The following is a 25162-nucleotide window of genomic DNA, read 5'->3' as shown; positions in this document are numbered from 1 at the left end:
CATCCGAATGGAGTGATGAAAGCTGTTTTTATCTCATCGGGTCCATACAGTCGGATCTGATGATACCCGCAATAGGCGTCCAGAAAAGACAATCGCTCACACCCCGCAGTCGAGTCGACAATTTGGTCGATGCGGGGGAGAGGGAAATGATCTTTCGGGCAGGCCCGATTGATATACTCGAAGTCAATGCACATGCGAAGTGAATCGTCCTTTTTGGGGACCATGACAACATTGGCGAGCCACTCGGAGTGGTAAATCTCTCGGATGAACTCTGCTGCAAGGAGCCGAGCCACTTCCTCACCAATTGCTTTTCTCTTCTGTACGGCAGACCGTCGAAGATGTTCCTTGACCGGTTTTACCTTCGGGTCGACTCGCAAACGATGCTCAGCCAGTCCCCTGGGTACACCTGGCATATCATAAGGTTTCCATGCGAAGATGTCCCAGTTCTCACGGAGGAACTGGATGAGCGCTTCTTCCTATTTGCTGTCGAGTGAAGTTGAAATATGAGTAGGAGCAGCATTAGGATCGATTTTGTTTACCGGACGACTGAAATGCAGAATCAGTGGCAGGCATCTTGGAGCGCAACAAATCACTCGGATCTGCGTTCTTCCGGTATTCTTGCATTTCGACTGCTGCCATTTGTGCATCGGCGATTTTTGAGCCCTTCTGGAAGCACTCTTCTGCCTTCTGCCGATTGCCAGTGATAGTGATCACTCCTCTGGGACCAGGAATTTTCAACTTGAGGTATGCGTAACATGGTCGAGCCATGAAACGTGCATAGGCAGGCCTACCCAAAATAGCATGATAAGCACTCTGGAAATCCACTACTTCAAATGTCGACTTCTCTTTGCGGTAATTCTTGGAATCACTGAAAACCACATCAAGGGCGATCTGGCTGAGTGATTCAGCCTTCTTGACGGGTATAACGCCATGGAAACTCATGTTGCTTTCACTATGCTTGGACATCGGAATGCCCATTCCCTTCAAGGTCCCAGCATACAGGATATTCAGGCCACTACCACCATCCATCAGCACTTTAGTCAGTCGAGTGCCTTCAACAACTGGGTCGACCACCAGCGCTAGCCTCCCAGGGCTGGCTATACGTGCGGGATGGTCAGACTGGTCGAATGTGATGGCAGTCTGGGACCACTTCAGATAACTTGGTGTTGCCGGAGCAACCATGTTCATCTCTCTTTTGATAACTTTCAGTCGACTTTTGCTTTCAACATCTGCAAAAATCATCAGAGTGGAATTGACATTGGAAAACCTTCATCATCTTCTTCCTTATCATCACCCTTGTCTGACTCATTTTCTTTCTCCTTGGGTTGTTTCTCTCGGAACTGCTGGATCAGGAGCCGACACTGTCGAGTGGTGTGTTTAGGGTAAATGAGATTACCCTCTTCATCTTTTTTGGTATGAATATGGCATGGTAAATCAAACACATCATTCCCATCTTGATCTTTAACTTTCTTGGGGTTCCATGGCCCTTTGGACTTCCCCTTGAACTTCCCTTGGGCCACAACTAAAGCTTCACCAGGAGCTGCTGGTTCGGCCTTGCGTTTCTGTTTCCGATTGGAATTCCCTCCTTCGGTTTCGTGGGCGACTGTTTTGTGCTTGCCACTCCGGAGTCGGTCCTCCTCTTCACCATTGGCATACTTGGTGGCGATCTCCATCATCCGACTCAGGGACATATCCCCTGTGCGACCGAACTTCAGGTTCAACTCTCGGTACTTAACACCCTCCTTGAAGGCACAAACTGCTTGGTGATCTGACACATTCTCTACTACGTGGTGCAATGTGATCCATCTCTGGATATAATCCCGCAAGGTCTCATTCGGTTTCTACACACAGAACTGCAACTCTGTCAACCCCGCTGGTCGTTTGCATGTACCTTCAAAGGTTCTAACAAACCCTCGGGCAAGTTCCTCCCAACTATATATGCTGCCAGGTGCTAACTGATTCAACCATGCTCTGGCCGAGCCTTCCAACATCAGAGGAAGATGCTTCATGGCTACTTCATCATTGCCGCCATCGATCTGTACAGCCACTCGGTAGTCCTCAAGCCAAGTGTCAGGCTTGGACTCACCAGTGAACTTGCTGACTCCAGTCGCCAACCTGAAGTTAGTAGGAATCACTGCTGCTCTGATGGCTCTGCTGAAACATTCGGGACCTGAAACATGCACTCTACTGCCAGTCAGATAATCTCTATCATGGCCCTCTCTGTGTGCCCTGTTCCTATCAACTAGACCTTGAACGAGAATAGATCTCGCATCAAAGCCCGGCTCTCTGGGGTCGAGTGGAATTCTTCGTCCGCCACTGTGAGGGCGTCTGTCATCGTGCTGCCGAGGCACATATGACCCACTCCTCGGGGGAGGTGTGGGCACTCGACGACGGTCATCGTGGTCGAGTCGGTGATCATACCGCTCACGGTTTCTGTACTGATGTCGCCGGTCTCCACGTCCCTCACGCCTCGGAGGCGATCTTGGGCTGTGAGCCAACTGAACTGTGTCTGCCATCACTGATCTGCTGTGAATCCTATTCCGCGACTGAGATACCGCTGTGTTCTGCTCTCCCACTGCCCATAGTAAAGCTCGGATCTGCATCAAACCTCTGCCAGCCTCCTACTGGGAAGGCTGAATCGACTCTGCTATTCAGGCTGCAGCTGTGAGATTCTGAATCGAAGTTTGGTATACCTGAGTTGGAGGCGGAAAAAGCTATCGTCGACTGGATTCAGGAATCCGCTGCCAAGCACGCTCGTCGAGTGCGTGCTGGAGGTTCTCCAGTCAAGTGCGCTCAGCCAAGTTGGCTAGGCGCGCCTCCTCCAAGGCCCGGGCTTCGGGGGTTTCCCAACGATAGGAGTGTGAAGTGCATCCATATTGCGGCGGCGGAGCTCTTCCCTCTGCTGCGAAGAAAGAGGCTCGGGGCAGTACTCTTCGTGGGCACGCGACGGATCGCCACCACCATCGCCACCATCGTCGCAAGGGAAGCCAGGAGGACTGCGTCGTCCATTGACATCAAGACTTCCGCCGCGGGATCACTGCTGTCGCACTCGGATGCGCTCTCGACGAAGCCAGTCGAACAGGCCGTAGAGAGTTTCGTCGGGCTCGATTGCCGCGACTTGTGGGGCGTCCGACTGGCGGGCCACCGCATGCCTCACCCACCGCTGAAGACGCGACCGATCGGAACGTTTGCGCCGGCGACCAGCGGGGAGTGAGAACGCCACAGGAGCCGACCGATACTGAGTCGACGCTGTCGAAGGAGGACGCCACGGACGCATGCGCGAAAGTGCGTCGCCCCGCGGACGGGGAGCGCATCGACGTCGAGTGGAGCCTCTTGGAGCCAGGCGGAGTCGTCGGCGATGAAGACGAGCACGCCGAGACGGATCTCACGGCCCTCAGCCAATCCACCGCCGGAAACCATGATGATGGGAATCGAAAAAATCGCAACTTTACCAACAAGTCGCTAAGACACCTGCCCCACGGTGGGCGCCAACTGTCGTGGACCTAAGACTGACAGTAGAATGGGGGTAGGTATGTAGAGGCAAGATCCTAGCTATGGCAAAGTTGTACACACGAGTTTTACGAGTTCAGGCCCTTCGCGGAGGAAGTAATTGCCCTACGTCTCGGTGCCCGGAGGCGGTCGACTAGATTATGCGTGTGTGTGTTACAGGGGGTGCGATCCCTTGTCTCAGAGGAGGGGGGTGGCTTATATAGAGTGCGCCAGGACCCATCTCCCCTCCGTTACACAGGGTTCAATGTACATAAAGCGAGAGCGTTACAGGTAACGTCAATAATAAAGTGCTATAAATGATCATTAAGTCTATGAGTAAACGCCCGACCGTTGCTGCGCAGAGTGGCTTTAGGTCTTCTGTACGTCGAGTGGTCTTTTGCATGGTCGAATGGTTGAGTGGTCGAGTGACCTAAAGAAGGAGGGGTCTCCGAGTGAATGGTAGGTCGAGTGGATTGCACTCGACACCTTTGTTGGGCCCTCCCTATTTACTCTTGAACTTCTTTGCTTCTAAGACAAGGACCTTAGGTAGGACGTATAGGTCAGGCCTATTACCCTACCCCAGGTTTATGTCCTCATCATTAGCCCCCGAATGGATTGAGGTCCGAGTGAAAAGAAGGTTGAAGTTGATCTTGCTTTGACTCTTGCCTTTCTCAAGAATTCATCTCTGAACGGAGGCCAGTGTTGGAACTTCAGCTTCGTTTCAGTCGCCTTGATCGATTCAGAAATTGCCTATTGGTTTTTATAACGTCACCCGTCGAGTGTTGTCTTTGACGCGAAATCTTTGGCGTGATTGGTTGCAGAGGATCCCGGATTTCGCGGGATTCGAAATTTCGGTGGAAGCACACTAGGTGGAGCGCGCCGTGGTAAGCGGAGTGGATAAACAGGACATTTCGATTTCCGCGCCACCTTTTTTGCCACGTATCCCGTGTGCAATTGTTGAGGGATTTGACAGGATCGCCCGGACCCACGCGTCAGCCACTCGGAAGTGGGCCTTTAAAAGCGGCGAGGCCGAGGCGTCCGCACTGTGTGCGTGCCCATTCTCCTTCTTCTTCCTCTTGCTCCTTCACCCCATCCGGCTTCTCCACTCTCGACGCCGCCGCTCCGCCGCCATGGGGAAGGAGAAAACGGCGGCGCAGGAACGCGCGAAGAAGGCGATGGGGGCGGCGAAAAGCAAGAAGACGAATCGGGGATCTTCATCGCGCTCGGGGATGCCGTCGGGTTGGATCCAGGGAGATTGGATCCGATCTTCGCTTTGGCAGGAAGACTTGGACGAGATGGTCGAGTTAGGGTTGATCGTCCATGAGGCTGCGTGGTTGCCGGAGGGGGAAACGGAGCCGCAGCCGCGACCGGGTGAGTGTGTTCTGCTCGCCACCCATGTCGACCGCGGCTTCTCGCTTCCGCCACACCCCTTTTTTCGAGGTTTCTTGAATTTCCTCGGGGCTCAACTCCATCATTTTACTCCCAACACCATCTCATATCTTGCCGCATTCGTGTCCATGTGCGAGAATTTCCTGGGATGTCGACCGCACTGGGGTCTTTTCAAGCACATTTTCACCATCCGCTCCCAAACAGTGAAGAAAGCAAACTCGAACGACGAGAAAACCCATGTTATCCAGATGTGTGGGGGCCTGGGTATCCAGAAGAGGAAGAGGAGTTCTTTTCCTTCGATGACTCTTCCTGAGTCGGTCAGAGGCTGGCAGTCGACCTGGTTCTACTGCCAGGATATCACGACCCCAGGCCAGTCGACTGGACTTCCTCCTTTTTCTTTTGATCGTGTTCAGACTCCATCTTCGTTGAAAGTGACTGCTGTGGAGAAGGCGGAGACAGGCATGCTGGTCGAGAGGGTGGTTCAGCTGATCAATCAAGGCGTCACCGGCATGGATCTGTTGGAGGTGTTCCTCAGTCGGCGTATCCAACCGCTCCAGGCCCGTGACCATTCCATGTGGATGTACTCAGGGGCCGGCGACACTGCTCGGGTTCATCCAGAGGAGGTGCCGGCCAAAACTGTGGCCCAATGGTTGAGGAGCATCACCGGGAACAAGGACAACCCCAGGGGCGCCAGGAGAGTCGACCCTTTCAGCGACAGCAACCAGCCAGACAAGGTTTGACCGCTATCACCGATTGTACTTGGATGTATTTTTCGACTATTTGCTAATCCGACTGATTTCCACTCGGCTTATTGTCTTGTAGATTTACACAGAGATGTACTCAATGCCCAATGGTGAACAAGCTCTGGAGCAGGACCATGAGGGTGAGGATAGCGCGGAGGAGAGTGGTGAATGGGAGTCGCCAGACGACGATGATGAAGACGAGAGCGACGAGTCAAACGACAACGATGAGGTAGCCGACTCACCACCTCGTTCGGAGCATCAATCCAAGCAGCATCATGATCCCGCGGGCAGGCGCGGTAAGGCTGTGGCCTCGAGCGCTCCGGCTCAGAAACGCGCTCGGTCATCGACTCCAGAGCTGGCGGAGAAAGTCACCAAGCAGCCCAAAATCAACCCATCGAAGTCTCGGAAGACCTTGCCTAAGATCAAGATGGATGTTCCTGTTGCTTCTAGGTAAATGTTCTTTCTGTGTTTTTCTTGCTCTGACTGATTTTCTTGTCCTGACCGAGTGGATGATGAAATTTTTCCAGCCCGGCCTCTGCCGCGACTGATATGGATATCGACAGGGTTCCAGACGATGAGGAAAACGATGGTGCAGCTACCTCCAAAGCCAGTAAGTCTGCCCGACTCGAATTTATTCGGTCGACTGGATTGTTCGTCGGTTGTCTCTCTGATTTTTTCTGTTTACTGCAGCTCCACGAGATGTTGTTGTGCTTCCGGACGATGAAGAAGAAGTACCGCTGAGGGAAAGGAGGAGGAGGGACAAGGGACTGAGTGGGAAAGCACCTGAGCTTCAGGTTCCTTAGTCGACACTGGCGCCTAGGACGGCGGTCGAGCGATCGACAGATCTGGCTCGCACCAACGTCACTTTCGCTATCCCGCTGTCGACTGACTGCCCATCAGGATCAGCTGCTTAGACCCCTGCTGCTCCAATACAACTCCAGGCATGAGACCCAGCGGCTGCTTCAACCACTCTGCCATCGTCTCTTTTCACTGTGTATCGAACTCCAGACAACTCGCCGAGTGCCGCCAAGGAAGCTCTTCTTTAGTTGAATCTTATGATGGGGCAGATGAAAGTGGTGCATGAGGCCAGTCAGGTGGCCTTCAACGCTGGCGCTGCTCTGCAGACCAATGGCCAGGTTAGTTGATTTCCGACTGGTCTTATTTCTCTTCTAATCACCCACTGGGGTGTGACTGTTCTAAAGTAGCACAAGTCAATTTGAGTTGACTTGGATTGAGTCGATTGAGTCTTAAAACTAGTGGTGCACTCTGAGTGCACCCACTAGGTGTAGTCCCCGAGACCATAGTTGACTGCGGGCAGTCGACTATGGTCTGAGAACCTGAATTTTGTCACTCGACCTGGGCGGGCCAGGTCGGGTGGAACCGGAACCAGTGGGGGCACACTAAGTGCACCCACTGGGTGTAGTCCCCGAGACCATGGTCGACTGCAGGCAGTCGACTATGGTCTGAGAACGACTCTTTTTTTTTTGCGACTCGCGCTGGGCAGACCATGCCGAGTGTTTAATCAAACCAGTCGGGGCACGCTAAGTGCACCCACTGGGTGTAGTCCCCGAGACTGCCAATGAATGTTTGATTCGGTGGCAGTCTTAGAGTAACTTTGACCGTGATGTTCTTTTGTTTCTGTTGACTGATATGGCTTATATATTGACTGCAGAAATCTTGTGATCTTGGAGCTCAGCTTTCTACACTGAACAAGCAGCAAATCAGCCTCAACTTTGATCTGGAATTGGCCAAAGAATCTCAAGACTGCACATGATGAAGTATCTGCCATGGGAGGTAACCACCCGTCAACTGTCCATCTTACGACTGGCACTTTTCCTTTCCATTTTTTGAACCGAGTGACTCCACTCGAGCAGATGTATGTAGTGAAAATCGTCAACTCCAAGCCCGTCTGAAGAATGTTATTTCTTTAGAGAAAATGAAGTAGGCTCTGGAGTAGAAGGATCTGGACCTTGCTGCCGCGCAGAAGGTAGCGCGAGAGAAAACTGCACTTGCTGACCAGAAGCTTGCTTCAGTCGGCAAGTTAGAAGAAGAGAACTCCAAACTGAAGTCTGCTGTCTCTGACGCCAATTGGGAGGTTGAACGACTGAAGAAAGACAAGGACCAGCGGACTGACGAGATTGGGAGCCTCAAAGCCAAGAAAGGCGAGTTGGAATCATATCTGGGCCAGCTTGCTGCGAAACTGGTCTTAAAGCTTGAAGGTAGCTGGCGTTCGACTGACTCTGTTATGGTCGATTGACAGGTCTTTATTGTCGACTCACCATTCACTCGACTGTGCAGAACTTTGCCAGGACTTTGAAGCGGAAACTGGGCGAGTCGAGACGGGTCCTGATCCGATAAATTGCCCAGTCAAGGATGATGTTGCAATGAATGTGCTGCGGTTGGAGTCTCGCATAGACAACGCGGTTGCTTATCTTGCCCGCCTGAAGGCGGCGATGACTCGGGTTGATGCTGAACTCTGGCCTCAGGCAGAACTGTCTCAAGACCTCGAGTCTCTGATGGTCTGACTGAACCAAATACCTGACCGAGTGCAAGAATGGAAGAATTCATCTGCTCGCTGCGGTGCTGACGTCGCTCTGTCTCTGGTCCGAGTGCACTGCAAAATGTCAAAGAAGACAAGCTGACGGAGCTCAAGGTTGCTAACACAAAAAGGCACACTTTCCAGTCCTTCATGGATACTTTCCTTGACGCCGCCACTCGCATCACAGACAACATAGACCTTGACAGTTTCTGCGACCCAGCCAGTCCTTCTCCCGACGGGTGACCAAAAAACATTATGCTCCACCTTTATTTGCCTCGGAATGCCGAGTGATTGTGTAATCGTTAAACTTCTTCAGGCTTGATGCTCGAGTACTTTTGATATGTGGTCCGGAACCTTAGGATTTATCTGAACTTGGTTTATCTTGGAATATGCTTGCGTTTTCCTTCGAGTGGGTTTTGTTCCTCACTCCGAATAATCTTTGAACTTTGAGATGCAGCTCTGAGGAGGAGATTCCAGTCGACCTGCACCTCGTCATCCTTGCGGATGAGGACGGAGCGTACGTTGTACTTGTGGTGTAGCTCCAAGGAGAAGGTTGCACTCGACCTGCACCTCGTCGTCCTTGTGGATAGGGATGGAGCGTACGTTGTACCTGTGGCGTATCTCCAAGGAGAAGGTAGCAACGACAATCATTTTAGAAGACTGTAAAACTCTTGTCTTTGATAAACAAACTACAAAGGCATTTCTTATTACATCTCAACGGAATGAGTGCTTAAGTATAAAAGGGGTGGAGCAGCTCCGCGTTCCAAGCGCGCAGTTCGTCTTTCTTGTGCTCGACATTATAGAGGTGGTACGCTCCGTTGTGGAGCACTCTGGTGACAATGAAGGGACTTTCCTAGACCGGAGCAAGCTTGTGTGGTTTCTGCTGATCCACTCGGAGAACCAAGTCTCCATCTTGAAATGCCCGACCCCTCACATTTCTGGCGTGGAATCGACACAAGTCTTGATGATAGATGGTCGACCGGATCAGGGCCATCTCTCTTTCCTCTTCCAGGAGATCAACTGCATCTTGCCGTGCCTGTTCTGCTTCATCTTCTGAGAAAAGCTCGACTGGGGGTGCATTGTGGAGCAAGTCACTCGGAAGTACAGCTTCAGCTCCATAAACCAAGAAGAATGGAGTTCGGCCAGTCGACCGATTGGGAGTTGTCCTCAGTCCCCACATCACCGACGGAAGTTCATCGACCCAGGCTCCTGCTGCGTGTTTGAGATCACGCATCAGTCGGGGTTTCAACCCTTTGAGAATCAATCCATTTGCTCTTTCAGCTTGTCCATTCGACTGGGGGTGGGCGACTGAAGCATAGTCGACTCGAGTACCTTGGGAAGCACAGAAGGCTCTGAACTCATCAGAATTGAAGTTTGACCCATTGTCAGTGATGATGCTGTGTGGAACACCATATCTGAATGTTAACTCTCTGATGAAGCTGACAGCAGTACTGGCTTCAAGGTTTTTGATAGGCTTGGCTTCGATCCATTTGGTGAACTTGTCGACTGCCACGAGCACGTGAGTGAAACAGATCCTACCAGTCCTCAGAGGTCCAACCATATCCAAACCCCGAACAGCAAAGGGCCAGACGAGTGGAATGGTCTTCAGGGCTGATGCTGGCTTGTGAGACATGTTGGAGTAAAACTGGCAACCTTCACATTTGTTGACTATTTCTTTTGCCATCTCATTTGCTCGTGGCCAATAAAATCCCGCTCGGTATGCTTTGGCCACGATGGTCCGAGAGGACGCATGGTGACCTGATACGTCGCCAACGTATCTATAATTTTTGTTTGTTCCATGCTATATTATATTCTGTTTTGGACATTATTGGGCTTTATTATACACTTTTATATTATTTTTGGGACTAACCTATTAACCGGAGGCCCAGCCCAGAATTGCTGTTTTTTGCCTATTTCAGAGTTTCGGAGAAAAAGAATATCAAACGGAGTCCAAACGGAATGAAACCTTCGGGAACGTGATTTTCGGAACGAACATGATCCAGAGGACTTGGACCCTACGTCAAGACATCAACCAGGAGGGCACGAGGTAGGGGGGCGCGCCTACCCCCCAGGCGCGCCCTCCACCCTCATGGGCCCCACGTTGCTCCACCGACATACTCCTTCCTCCTATATATACCTACGTACCCCCAAACTACCAGATACGGAGCCAAAAACCTAATTCCACTGCCACAACATTTTGTACCCGTGAGATCCCATCTTGGGGCCTTTTCCGAAGCTCCGCCGGAGGGGCATCGATCATGGAGGGCTTCTACATCAACACCATAGCCTCTCCGATGATGTGTGAGTAGTTTACCTCAGACCTCCGGGTCCATAGTTATTAGCTAGATGGCTTCTTCTCTCTTTTTGGATCTCAATACAATGTTCTCCCCCTCTCTCGTGGAGATCTATTTGATGTAACCTTCTTTTGCGGTGTGTTTGTGGAGACTGATGAATTGTGGGTTTACGATCAAGTTTATCTATGAACAATATTTGAATCTTCTCTGAATTCTTTTATGTATGATTGGTTATCTTTGCAAGTCTCTTCGAATTATCAGTTTGGTTTGGCCTACTAGATTGATCTTTCTTGCAATGGGAGAAGTGCTTAGCTTTGGGTTCAATCTTGCGGTGTCCTTTCCCAGTGACAGTAGGGGCAGCAAGGCACGTATTGTATTGTTGCCATCGAGGATAACAAGATGGGGTTTATATCATATTGCATGAGTTTATCCCTCTACATCATGTCATCTTGCTTAAAGCGTTACTCTGTTCTTATGAACTTAATACTCTAGATGCATGCTGGATAGCGGTCGATGTGTGGAGTAATAGTAGTAGATGCAGGCAGGAGTCTGTCTACTTGTCTCGGACGTGATGCCTATATACATGATCATACCTAGATATTCTCATAACTATGCTCAATTCTATCAATTGCTCAACAGTAATTTGTTCACCCACCGTAATACTTATGCTCTCGAGATAAGCCACTTGTGAAACATATGGCCCCCGGGTCTATTTTCCATCATATTAATCTTCCAATACTTAGTTATTTTTATTGCTTTCTATTTTACTTTGCATCTTTATCATAAAAATACCAAAAATATTATCTTATCATATCTATCAGATCTCGGTCTCGTAAGTGACCGTGTAGGGATTGACAACCCCTTATCGCGTTGGTTGCGAGGATTTATTTGTTTGTGTAGGTGCGAGGGACTCGTGCGTGGCCTCCTACTGGATTGAGACCTTGGTTCTAAAAAATTGAGGGAAATACTTATGCTGCTTTACTGCATCACCCTTTCCTCTTCAAGGGAAAACCAACGCAGTTCTCAAGAGGTAGCAAGAAGGATTTCTGGCGCCGTTGCTGGGGAGGCTTACGCAAAGTCAAGTCAAGATTTGGACTCCCGACAACGAGCCATTTCTGGCGCTGTTGCCGGGGAGTCTACGCAAAAGTCAACACACCAAGCACCCATCACAAACCCTTATCTCCCGCATTACATTATTTGCCATTTGTCTCTCGTTTTCCTCTCCCCCACTTCACCCTTGCCGTTTTATTCGCCCTCTCTTTTCCGTTCGCCTCTTTTTCGCTTGCTTGTCGTTATGGCTAGTCCCTTATCTACTCCGTTGTCCCCTGAGTTTGAAGTCTTTCACTTCAAGCAATTAAAAGATGCCTGGTCTAGAATGATGGAGTCTTACCAAAATTGTACCTTTGAAGTGAACCTTAGAATTTTGCTTCGCAATTTTTATGTTGGATTGAATATGTCTGATAGACAACTCTTGAATTGCGTTGCCAAAGGCAATTTTATTGAAATTGATCCCCATATTGCGCATGAAGTTATAGAAGGTATAGTGGGAACACTACCTCAACAAAAGGGGCCTCATCATACCCAGGAAGAAACACAAGTTTTTGAGAAAATTTGCGAAGTAACGAAATTTTTACAAAAAGCTCTTGAACCCCTTAAGGGTATTAGTGGCAATCTTCACCGCATGAACATGTTGATTACTCTCTGCAATAAGCGGTTGGATTCTTTAGATCTGAAAATATCGGAATATGAAGGGAAGCGTAAAGAACCTCCCGGATTCGAGCATAACTCTGTTAAGAAATTAAAAACCCAAGATGGCAATACCTAGATCTATCCTTGCTATTATGCCTAGCTAGGGGCGTTAAACGATAGCGCTTGTTGGGAGGGAACCCAATTTTATTTTTAGTTTTTTGCTTTTTGCTTCTGTTTAGGAATAAATCTTTGATCTAGCCTCTGGTTAGATGTCTTTTTATGTTTTAATTAGTGTTTGTGCCAAGTTTAACCTATAGGATCTTCTTGGATGATAGTTATTTGATCTTGCTGAAAATTCCAGAAACTTTCTGTTCACGAAAATAATTGTTAAAAATCACCAGAATGTGATAAAATATTGATTCCAATTGCTGCTGATCAATAAACAAATTTTCTAGGTCGTCCTATTTTGGTAGATTTTTTGGAGTTCCAGAAGTTCTCGTTAGTTACAGATTACTACAGACTGTTCTGTTTTTGACAGATTCTGTTTTTCGTGTGTTGTTTGCTTATTTTGATGAATCTATGGCTAGTAAAAGAGTTTATAAATCATAGAGAAGTTGGAATACAGTAGGTTTAACACCAATATAAATAAAGAATGAGTTCATTACAGTACCTTGAAGTGGTCTTTTGTTTTCTTTCGCTAACGGAGCTCACGAGATTTTCTGCTGAGTTTTGTGTTGTGAAGTTTTCAAGTTTTGAGTGAAAGATTTGATGGATTATGGAACAAGGACTGGCAAGAGCCTAAGCTTGGGGATTCTCATGGCACCCCCAAGATAATCTAGGGACACCTAAGAGCCAAAGCTTGGGGATGCCCCGGAAGGCATCCCCTCTTTCGTCTACTTCCATCGGTAACTTTACTTGGAGCTATATTTTTATTCACCACATGATATGTGTTTTGCTTGGAGCGTCTTGTATGATTTGAGTCTTTGCTTTTTAGCTTAGCACATCCATATTTTCTGTACACACCTTTTGAGAGAGACACACATGATTCGGAAATTATTAGAACACTCTATGTGCTTCACTTATATCTTTTGAGTTATATAGTTTTTGCTCCAGTACTTCACTTATATCTTTTAGAGCACGGTGGTGGTTTTGTTTTATAGAAACTATTATTCTCTCATGCTTCACTTAGATTATTTTGAGAGTCTTAAACAGCATGGTAATTTTCTTAAATAATCCTAATATGCTAGGTATTCAAGACTAGTAAAAACTTTCTTATGAGTGTGTTGAATACTAAGAGAAGTTTGATGCTTGATGATTGTTTTGAGACATGGAGGTAGTGATATCAAAGTTGTGCTAGTTGAGTAGTTGTGAATTTGAGAAATACTTGTGTTGAAGTTTGCAAGTCCCGTAGCATGCACGTATGGTAAACGTTATGTAACAAATTTGAAACATGAGGTGTTCTTTGATTGTCCTCCTTATGAGTGGCGGTCGGGGACGAGCGATGGTCTTTTCCTACCAATCTATCCCCCTAGGAGCATGCGCGTAGTGCTTGGTTTTTGATGACTTGTAGATTTTTGCAATAAGTATGTGAGTTCTTTATGACTAATGTTGAGTCCATGGATTATACGCACTCTCACCTTTCCATCATTGCTAGCCTCTTCGGTACCGTGCATTGCCCTTTCTCACATTGAGAGTTGGTGCAAACTTCGCCGGTGCATCCAAACCCCGTGATATGATACGCTCTTTCACACATAAACCTCCTTATATCTTCCTCAAAACAGCCACCATACCTACCTATTATGGCATTTCCATAGCCATTCCGAGATATATTGCCATGCAACTTTCCACCGTTCCATTTATCATGACACGTTCATCATTGTCATATTGCTTTGCATGATCATGTAGTTGACATTGTATTTGTGGCAAAGCCACCATTCATAATTCTTTCATACATGTCACTCTTGGTTCATTGCATATCCCGGTACACCGCCGGAGGCATTCATATAGAGTCATACTTTGTTCTAGTATCGAGTTGTAATCATTGAGTTGTAAATAAATAGAAGTGTGATGATCATCATTTTCTAGAGCATTGTCCCAAGTGAGGAAAAAAAGAGAAAGGCCATAAAAAAGAAGAAGGCCCAAAAAAATGAGAGAAAAAGAGAGAAGGGACAATGTTACTATCCTTTTTACCACACTTGTGCTTCAAAGTAGCACCATAATCTTCATGATAGAGAGTCTCTTGTTTTGTCACTTTCATATACTAGTGGGAATTTTTCATTATAGAACTTGGCTTGTATATTCCAACAATGGGCTTCCTCAAGTGCCCTAGGTCTTCGTGAGCAAGCAAGTTGGATGCACACCCACTTAGTTTCTTTTGTTGAGCTTTCATATATTTATAGCTCTAGTGCATCCGTTGCATGGCAATCCCTACTCCTTGCATTAACATCAATCGATGGGCATCTCCATAGCTCATTGATTAGCCTCGTTGATGTGAGACTTTCTCCCTTTTTTGTCTTCTCCACATAACCCCCATCATTATATTCTATTCCACCCATAGTGCTATATCCATGGCTCACGCTTATGTATTGCGTGAAAGTTGAAAAGGTTTGAGATTACTAAAGTATGAAACAATTGCTTGGCTTGTCATCGGGGTTGTGCATGATGAGAGCATTCTTGTGTGACGAAAATGGAGCATGACTAAACTATATGATTTTGTAGGGATGAACTTTCTTTGGCCATGTTATTTTGAGAGGACATAATTGCTTAGTTAGTATGCTTGAAGTATTATTATTTTTATGTCAATATTGAACTTTTATCTTGAATCTTTCGAATCTGAATATTCATACCACAATTAAGAAGAATTACATTGAAATTATGCCAAGTAGCATTCCACATCAAAAATTCTATTTTTATCATTTACCTACTCGAGGACGAGCAGGAATTAAGCTTGGGGATGCTTGATACGTCTCCAACGTATCTATAATTTTTGATTGTTCCATGCTATATTATATTCTGTTTTGGACATTATTGGGCTTTATTATACACTTTTATATTATTTTTCGGACTAACCTATTAACCGGAGGCCCAGCCCAGAATTGCTGTTTTTTGCCTATTTCAGAGTTTCGCAGAAAAAGAATATCAAACGGAGTCCAAACGGAATGAAACCTTCGGGAACGTGATTTTCGGAACGAACGTGATCCAGAGGACTTGGACCCTACGTCAAGACATCAACCAGGAGGGCACGAGGTAGGGGGCGCGCCAACCCCCCCCAGGGCGCGCCCTCCACCCTCGTGGGCCCCATGTTGCTCCACCGACGTACTCCTTCCTCCTATATATACCTACGTACCCCCAAACTACCAGATACGGAGCCAAAAACCTAATTCCACTGCCGCAAGCTTATGTACCCGTGAGATCCCATCTTGGGGCCTTTTCGGAGCTCCGCCGGAGGGGGCATCGATCACGGAGGGCTTCTACATCAACACCATAGCCTCTCTGATGATGTGTGAGTAGTTTACCTTAGACCTTCGAGTCCGTAGTTATTAGCTAGATGGCTTCTTCTCTCTTTTTGGATCTCAATACAATGTTCTCCCCTCTCTCGTGGAGATCTATTCGATGTAACCTTCTTTTGCGGTGTGTTTGTGGAGACTGATGAATTGTGGGTTTACGATCAAGTTTATCTATGAACAATATTTGAATCTTCTCTGAATTCTTTTATGTATGATTGGTTATCTTTGCAAGTCTCTTCGAATTATCAGTTTGGTTTGGCCTACTAGATTGATCTGTCTTACAATGGGAGAAGTTCTTACCTTTGGGTTCAATCTTGCGGTGTCCTTTTCTAGTGACAGTAGGGGCAGCAAGGCATGTATTGTATTGTTGCCATCGAGGATAACAAGATGGGGTTTATATCATATTGTATGAGTTTATCCCTCTACATCATGTCATCTTGCTTAAAGCGTTACTCTCTTCTTATGAACTTAATACTCTAGATGCGTGCTGCATAGCGATCGATGTGTGGAGTAATAGTAGTAGATGCAGGCAGGAGTCGGTCTACTTGTCTCGGACGTGATGCCTATATACATGATCATACCTAGATATTCTCATAACTATGCTCAATTCTATGAATTGTTCAACAGTAATTTGTTCACCCACCGTAATACTTATGCTCTCGAGAGAAGCCACTAGTGAAACCTATGGCCCCCGGGTCTATTTTCCATCATATTAACCTTCCAATACTTAATTTTTTTATTGCTTTCTATTTTACTTTGCATCTTTATCATAAAAATATCAAAAATATTATCTTATCATATCTATCAGATCTCACTCTCGTAAGTGACCGTGTAGGGATTGACAACCCCTTGGTTGCGAGGATTTATTTGTTTGTGTAGGTGCGAGGGACTCGTGCGTGGCCTCCTACTGGATTGATACCTTGGTTCTAAAAAACTGAGGGAAATACTTACGCTGCTTTACTGCATCACCCTTTCCTCTTCAAGGGAAAACCAACGCAGTGCTCAAGAGGTAGCATGACCACAGGTCCCCGAGTGGATGTCATTGAGGATCACTCGACCTTCTTCTGGTGTTATGCATTTCTGACAGACTCCAGTCACACTCTCTCTGAACAACTGTCCTCTTATCACAGTAAAGGCTTTGGATCGACGGACGATCTGCCAAACCTCTTCTTCATCCTCTGGGAGTTCCTTTCTGAGAATGTATGAAATGTACGGCACTGTCCAGTCGGGAGTGATGACCAAAACCTCCATGATCAAGTCGACCACGGCTGGGACTTCGACTTCAGTCGGATCAGTGGCACTCTTTGGTTGTGGGGGCTCTTCAGTGAAAGGATCTTCTTGAACTGAGGGTGAATGTATATGTTCCAAGAACACATTGCTGGGAATGGCTTCCCTCTTGGAACCTATCTTTGCCAGATCATTGGCAGCTTGATTTTTCAGTCGGGGTATGTGATGGAGCTCTAACCCCTCAAACTTCTTCTCTAACTTTCTCACTGCATTACAATAACTAGTCATAGCTGGACTTCTGTCGTCCCACTCCTTCATCACTTGATTGACCACTAAATCTGAGTCGCCATAGACCATGAGGTGACGGACGCAGAGTGAAATGGCCATACGCAACCCATATAGAAGTGCTTCATATTCAGCTTCATTGTTGGAGGAGTCAAAGTGAATCTGGAGAACATAGCTGAGTTTGTCACCTCGGGGGGATACCAATACCACCCCAGCACCGGAACCATTCAGCATCTTGGAGCCATCAAAGAGCATTGTCCAGTGCTCCGAGTGAACCTGAGTTGGCAGTTGCTGTTCAATCCACTCGGCGAGGAAATCTGCTATTGCTTGGGACTTGATAGCTTTCTTTGCCTCAAACTTGATATCCAAGGGAAGGAGTTCAATTGCCCACTTTGCCACTCGACCAGTTGCATCTCTGTTGTTCAGAATCTCTGATAATGGTGCGTCACGGACGACTGTAATGGAGTGATCAGAGAAATAGTGTGCAACCTTCTTCGTGGTCATGTAAATCCCATAAACAAGCTTCTGATAATGTGGATATCTTTGCTTTGATGGAGTCAGAACTGCAGAAACATAATATACTGGGCGCTGAACTTTATAGGCTTTTCCCTCTTCCCGCTCGACCGTGAGTACTGTACTGACAACTTGTCCAGTGGCTGCAATGTAAAGCAGTAAAGGCTCTTTGCTGATTGGGGCAGCGAGCACCGGCTGGGTGGAAAGCAGGGCTTTGAGCTCTGCAAACGCTGCATCAGCTTCAGGAGTCCACTCGAACTTATCAGACTTCTTCATCAGTCGGTAAAGAGGCAATGCCTTTTCACCGAGGCGAGAAATGAATCGACTCAAGGCGGCCAAACAACCAGTAAGCTTCTGGACATCATGCACACGCACATGGCATTTCATCCGGAGTATAGCACCAACTTTCTCTGGGTTAGCATCGATCCCTCGTTCGGAAACGAGGAAACCGAGTAACTTTCCGCCAGGAACTCCGAATGTGCACTTTGATGGATTAAGCTTGATATCATACCTTGTGAGGTTGGCAAAAGTTTCAGCAAGGTCAGCCAGCAGGTCGGAACCCTTTTGTGACTTGACCACAATGTCATCCATGTATGCTTCCACATTCTGAGTGATTTGAGTGAGCAAACACTTCTGAATCATCCTCATGAATGTGGCTCCGGCGTTCTTCAGGCCGAATGGCATGGTGACATAACAGAAGCATCCGAATGGAGTGATGAAAGCCGTTTTTATCTCATCGGGTCCATACAGTCGGATCTGATGATACCCGGAATAGGCGTCCAGAAAAGACAATCGCTCACACCCCGCAGTCGAGTCGACAATTTGGTCGATGCGGTGGAGAGGGAAATGATCTTTTGGGCAGGCCCGATTGATATGCTTGAAGTCAATGCACATGCAAAGTGAATCGTCCTTTTTGGGGACCATGACAACATTGGCGAGCCACTCAGAGTGGTAATTCTCTCGGATGAACTCAGCTGCCAGGAGCTGAGCCACTTCCTCACCAATTGCTTTTCTCTTCTGTACGGCGGACCGTCGAAGATGTTCCTTGACCGGTTTTACCTTCGGGTCGACTCGCAAACGATGCTCAGCCAGTCCCCTGGGTACACCTGGCATGTCAGAAGGTTTCCATGCAAAGATGTCCTAGTTCTCAAGGAGGAACTGGATGAGCGCTTCTTCCTATTTGCTGTCGAGTGAAGTTGAAATATGAGTAGGAGCAGCATTAGGATCGGTCGGGTGAATATGAATCGGTTTGGTTTCACCGGATGACTGAAATGCAGAATTAGTGGCAGGCTTCTTGGAGTGCAACAAATCACTCGGATCTGCGTTCTTCCGGTATTCTTGCATTTCGACTGCTGCCATTTGTGCATCGGCGATTTTTGAGCCCTTCTGGGAGCACTCTTCTGCCTTCTGCCGATTGCCAGTGATAGTGATCACTCCTCTGGGACCAGGCATTTTCAACTTGAGGTATACGTAACATGGTCGAGCCATGAAACGTGCATAGGCAGGCCTACCCAGAATAGCATGATAAGCACTCTGGAAATCCACTACTTCAAATGTCAACTTCTCTTTGCGGTAATTCTTGGACTCACCGAAAACCACATCAAGGGCGATCTGGCCGAGTGATTCAGCCTTCTTGCCAGGTATAATCAGATCCGACTGTATGGACCCGATGAGATAAAAACGGCTTTCATCACTCCATTTGGATGCTTCTGTTATGTCACCATGCCATTCGGCCTGAAGAACGCCGGAGCAACATTCATGCGGATGATTCAGAAGTGTTTGCTCACTCAAATCAGTCAAAATGTGGAAGCATACATGGATGACATTGTGGTCAAGTCACGAAAGGGTTCCGACCTGCTGGCTGACCTTGCTGAAACTTTTGCCAACCTCAGAAGGTATGATTTCAAGCTTAATCCATCAAAGTGCACATTCGGAGTTCCTGGCGGAAAGTTACTCGGTTTCCTCCTTTCCGAACGAGGGATCGACGCTAACCCAGAGAAAGTTGGTGCTATACTCCGGATGAAACGCCCTGTGTGTGTGCATGATGTCCAGAAGCTTACTGGTTGTTTGGCCGCCTTGAGTCGATTCATTTCTCGCCTCGGTGAAAAGGCATTGCCTCTTTACCGACTGATGAATAAGTCTGATAAGTTCGAGTTGACTCCTGAAGCTGATGCAGCGTTTGCAGAGCTCAAACCCCTGCTTTCCACCCAGCCGGTGCTCGCTGCCCCAATCAGCAAAGAGCCTTTACTGCTTTACATTGCAGCCACTGGACAAGTTGTCAGTACAGTACTCACGGTCGAGCGGGAAGAAGAAGGAAAAGCCCATAAAGTTCAGCGCCCAGTATATTATTTTTCTGAAGTTCTGACTCCATCGAAGCTTGTTTATGGGATTTACGTGACCACGAAGAAGGTTGCACACTATTTCTCTAATCACTCCATTACAGTCATCAGCGATGCACCATTATCAGAGATTCTGAACAACAGAGATGCAACTGGTCGAGTGGCAAAGTGGGCGATTGAACTCCTTCCCTTGGATATCAAGTTTGAGGCAAAGAAAGCTATCAAGTCCCAAGCAATAGCAGATTTCCTCGTCGAGTGGATTGAACAACAACTTCCGACTCAGATTCACTTGGAGCACTGGACCATGTTCTTTGATGGCTCCAAGATGCTGAATGGTTCCGGTGCTGGGGTGGTATTGGTATCCCCTCGAGGTGACAAACTCAGCTATGTTCTCTAGATTCACTTTGACTCCTCCAACAATGAAGCTGAATATGAAGCACTTCTATATGGGTTGCGTGTGGCCATTTCACTCGGCGTCCGTCGCCTCATGGTCTATGGCGACTCGGATTTAGTGGTCAATCAAGTGATGAAGGAGTGGGACGTCAGAAGTCCAGCTATGACTGGTTATTGTAATGCAGTGAGAAAGTTAGAGAAGAAGTTTGAGGGGTTAGAGCTCCATCACATACCCCGACTAAAAAATCAAGCTGCCGATGATCTGGCAAAGATAGGTTCCAAGAGGGAAGCCATTCCCAGCAATGTGTTCTTGGAACATATACATTCACCTCCAGTTCAAGAAGATCCTTTCACAGAAGAGCCCCCACAACAAAAGAGTGCCACTGATCCGACTGAAGTCTAAGTCCCAGCCGTGGTCGACTTGATCATGGAGGTTTTGGTCATCACTCCCGACTGGACAGTGCCGTACATTTCCTACATTCTCAGAAAGGAACTCTCAGAGGATGAAGAAGAGGCTTGACAGATCGTCCATCGATCCAAAGCCTTTATTGTGATAAGAGGACAATTGTTCAGAGAGAGTGTGACTGGAGTCTGTCAGAAATGCATAACACCAGAAGAAGGTCGAGTGATCCTCAATGCCATCCACTCGGGGACCTATGGTCACCATGCGTCCTCTCGGACCATCGTGGCCAAAGCATACCGAGCGGGATTTTATTGGCCACGTGCAAATGAGATGGCAAAAGAAATAGTCGACAAATGTGAAGGTTGCCAGTTTTACTCCAACATGTCTCACAAGCCAGCATCAGCCCTGAAGACCATTCCACTCGTCTGGCCCTTTGCTATTTGGGGTTTGGATATGGTTGGACCTCTGAGGACTGGTAGGAGCAGTTTCACTCACGTGCTCGTGGCAGTCGACAAGTTCACCAAATGGATTGAAGCCAAGCCTATCAAAAACCTTGAAGCCAGCACTGCTGTCAGCTTCATCAGAGAGTTAACATCCAGATATGGTGTTCCACATAGCATCATCACTGACAATGGGTCGAACTTTGATTCTGATGAGTTCAGAGCCTTTTGTGCTTCCCAAGGTACTCGAGTCGACTATGCTTCACTCGCCCACCCCCAGTCGAATGGACAAGTTGAAAGAGCAAACAGATTGATTCTCAAAGGGTTGAAATCCCGACTGATGCGTGATCTCAAACACACAGCAGGAGCCTGGGTCGATGAACTTCCGTCAGTGCTGTGGGGACTGAGGACAACTCCCAATCGGTCGACTGGCCAAACTCCATTCTTCTTGGTTTATGGAGCTGAAGCTGTACTTCCGAGTGACTTGCTCCACAATGCACCCCGAGTCAAGCTTTTCTCAGAAGATGAAGCAGAACAGGCACGGCAAGATGCAGTAGATCTCCTAGAAGAGGAAAGAGAGATGGCCCTGATGCGTTCGACCATCTATCAGCAAGACTTGCGTCGATTCCACGCCAGAAACGTGAGGGGTCGGGCATTTCAAGAGGGAGACTTGGTTCTCCGAGTGGATCAGCAGAAACCACACAAGCTTGCTCCGGCCTGGGAAGGTCCCTTCATTGTCAGCAGAGTGCTCCACAACGGAGCGTACCTCCCCTATAATGTCGAGCACAAGAAAGACGAACCGCGCGCTTAGAATGCGGAGCTGCTCCGCCCCTTTTATACTTAAGCACTCATTCTCTTGAGATGTAATAAGAAATACCTTTGTAGTTTGTTTATCAAAGACAAGAGTTTTACAGCCTTCTAAAATGATTGTCGTTGCTTATATTTTTGTCTGAAATCCCCCAGTGGGTGGCTTAGCTGCGAATCCGTTTCGCCTAAGTTTATAAAATCATACCGAGTGGTGAGCAAGCCTCTCACTCTAGGGCTTAGCTACGAATCCGTTTCGCCTAAGTTTGAAAAATCCTACTAAGTGGTGAGCAAGCCTCTCACTCGGTGGCTTAGCTGCAGTCCAGTACTCGCCTAAGTTTGAAAAATCCTACCGAGTGGTGAGCAAGCCTCTCACTCGGGGGCTTAGCTGCAGTCCAGTACTCGCCTAAGTTTGAAAAATCCTACCGAGTGGTGAGCAAGCCTCTCACTCGGGGGCTTAGCTGCAGTCCAGTACTCGCCTAAGTTTGAAAAATCCTATCGAGTGGTGAGCAAGTCTCTCACTCCGGGGCTTAGTTGCAGTCCAGTACTTGCCTAAGTTTGAAAAATCCTACCGAGTGGTGAGCAAGCCTCTCAATTGGGGGCTTAGCTGCAGTCCAGTACTCGCCTAAGTTTGAAAAATCCTACCGAGTGGTGAGCAAGTCTCTCACTCGGGGGCTTAGCTGCAGTCCAGTACTCGCCTCAGTTTAAAAAATCCTACCGAGTGGAGAGCAACCCTCCCACTCGGAGGCTTAGCTGCAGTTCAGTACTTGCCTAAGTTTAAAAAATCCTACTGAGTGGAGAGCAACCCTCCCACTCGGGGGCTTAGCTGCAGTCCAGTACTCGCCTAAGTTTAAAAATCCTACCGAGTGGAGAGCAACCCTCCCACTCGGGGGCTTAGCTGCAGTCCAGTACTCGCCTAAGTTTAAAAAATCCTACCGAGTGGAGAGCAACCCTCCCACTCGGGGGCTTAGCTGCAGTCCAGTACTCACCTAAGTTTAATAAATCCTACCGAGTGGAAAGCAACCCTCCCACTCGGGGGCTTAGCTGCAGTCCAGTACTCGCCTAAGCTTGAAACACATCCCTATCCGAAGGGACGACGAGGTGCAGGTCGATTGCCACCTACTCCTCGGAGCTGCGGTACAAGTACAATGTACGCTCCATTCCTATCTGCAAGGACGACGATGTGCAGGTCGACTGCAACCTTCTCCCTAGAGCTACGCCACAAGTACAACGTACGCTACATCCCTATCCACAAGGACGACGAGGTGCAGGTCGACTGCAACCTTCTCCTCGGAGTACACCACAAGTACAACGTACGCTCCATCCTCATCCGCAAGGACGACGAGGTGCAGGTCGACTGGAATCTCCTCCTCAGAGCTGCATCTCAAGTTCAAAGATTATTCCGAGTGAGGAACAAAACCCACTCGAAGGCAAACGCAAGCATATTCCAAGATAAACCAAGTTCAGATAAATCCTAAGGTTCCGGACCGCATATCAAAAGTACTCAAGCATCAAGCCCGAAGAAGTTTAACTATTACACAATCACTCGGCATTCCAAGGCAAATAAAGGTGGAGCATAATGTTTTTTGGTCACTCGTCGGGAGAAGGACTGGCTGGGTCACAGAAACTGTCAAGGTCCATGTTGTCTGCGATGCGAGTGGCGGCGTCAAGGAAAGTGTCCATGAAGGACTGGAAAGTGTGCCTTTTTGTGTTAGCAACCTTGAGCTCCGCCAGCTTGTCTTCTTTGACATCTTTGCAGTGCACTCGGACCAGAGACAGGGCGACGTCAGCACCGCAACGAGCAGATGACTTCTTCCATTCTTGCACTCGGTCAGGTATTTGGTTCAGTCGGACCATCAGAGACTCGAGGTCTTGAGACAGTTCCGCTTGAGGCCAGAGTTCAGCATCAACCCGAGTCATCGCCGCCTTCAGGCGGGCAAGATAAGCAACCGCGCTGTCTATGCGAGACTCCAACCGCAACACATTCATTGCAAAATCATCCTTGACTGGGCAATTTATGGGATCGAGACCCATCTCGACTCGCCCAGTTTCCGCTTCAAAGTCTGGCAAAGTTCTGCATGGTCGAGTGAATGGTGAGTCGACAATATAAAAAGACCTGTCAATCGACCATAACAGAGTCAGTCGAACGTCAGCTACCTTCAAGCTTTCAGACCAGTTTCGCAGCAAGCTGGCCCGGATATGATTCCAACTCGCCTTTCTTGGCTTTGAGGCTCCCAATCTCGTCAGTCAGCTAGTCCTTGTCTTTCTTCAGTCATTCGACCTCCCGATTGGCGTCAGAGACAGCAGTCTTCAGTTTGGAGTTCTCTTCTTCTAACTTGCCGACTGAAGCAAGCTTCTTGTCAGCAAGTGCAGTTTTCTCTCGCGCTTCCTTCTGCGCGGCAACAAGGTCCAGATCCTTCTTCTCCAGAGCCTGCTTCATTTTCTCTAAAGAAATAACATTCTTCAGACGAGCTTGGAGTTGACGATTTTCACTACATACATCTGCTCGAGTGGAGTCACTCGGTTCGAAAAATGGAAAGGAAAAGTGCCAGTCGTAAGATGGACAGTTGACGGTTGGTTACCTCCCATGGCAGCTACTTCGTCACGAGCAGTCTTGAGATTCTTCCTGGGCAATTCCAGATCAAGGTTGAGGCTGATTTGCTGCTTGTTCAGTGTAGAAAGTTGAGCCCCAAGATCACAAGATTTCTGCAGTCAATGTATAAGCCATATCAGTCGACAGAAACAAAAGAACATCACGGTGAAATTTACTCTAAGACTGCCGCCGAATCAAACATTCAACGGCAATCTCGGGGACTACACCCAGTGGGTGCACTTAGCGTGCCCCCACTGGATTGATTAAACACTCGGCATGGTCTGCCCAGTGCGAGTCGCAAAAAAAGAGTCGTTCTCAGACCATAGTCGACTGCCTGCAGTCGACCACGGTCTCGGGGACTACACCCAGTGGGTGCACTTAGCGTGCCTCCACTGGTTCCGGTTCCACCCGACCTGGCCGGCCTAGGTCGAGTGACAAAAGTCAGGTTCTCAGACCACAGTCGACTGCCCGCAGTCAACTATGGTCTCGGGGACTACACCAAGTGGGTGCACTCAG

The sequence above is a fragment of the Triticum aestivum genome, chromosome 6D (assembly GCF_018294505.1).
Source record: "Triticum aestivum cultivar Chinese Spring chromosome 6D, IWGSC CS RefSeq v2.1, whole genome shotgun sequence".
NCBI lineage: Eukaryota > Viridiplantae > Streptophyta > Magnoliopsida > Poales > Poaceae > Triticum > Triticum aestivum.
This window is presented reverse-complemented; position numbering follows the sequence as displayed.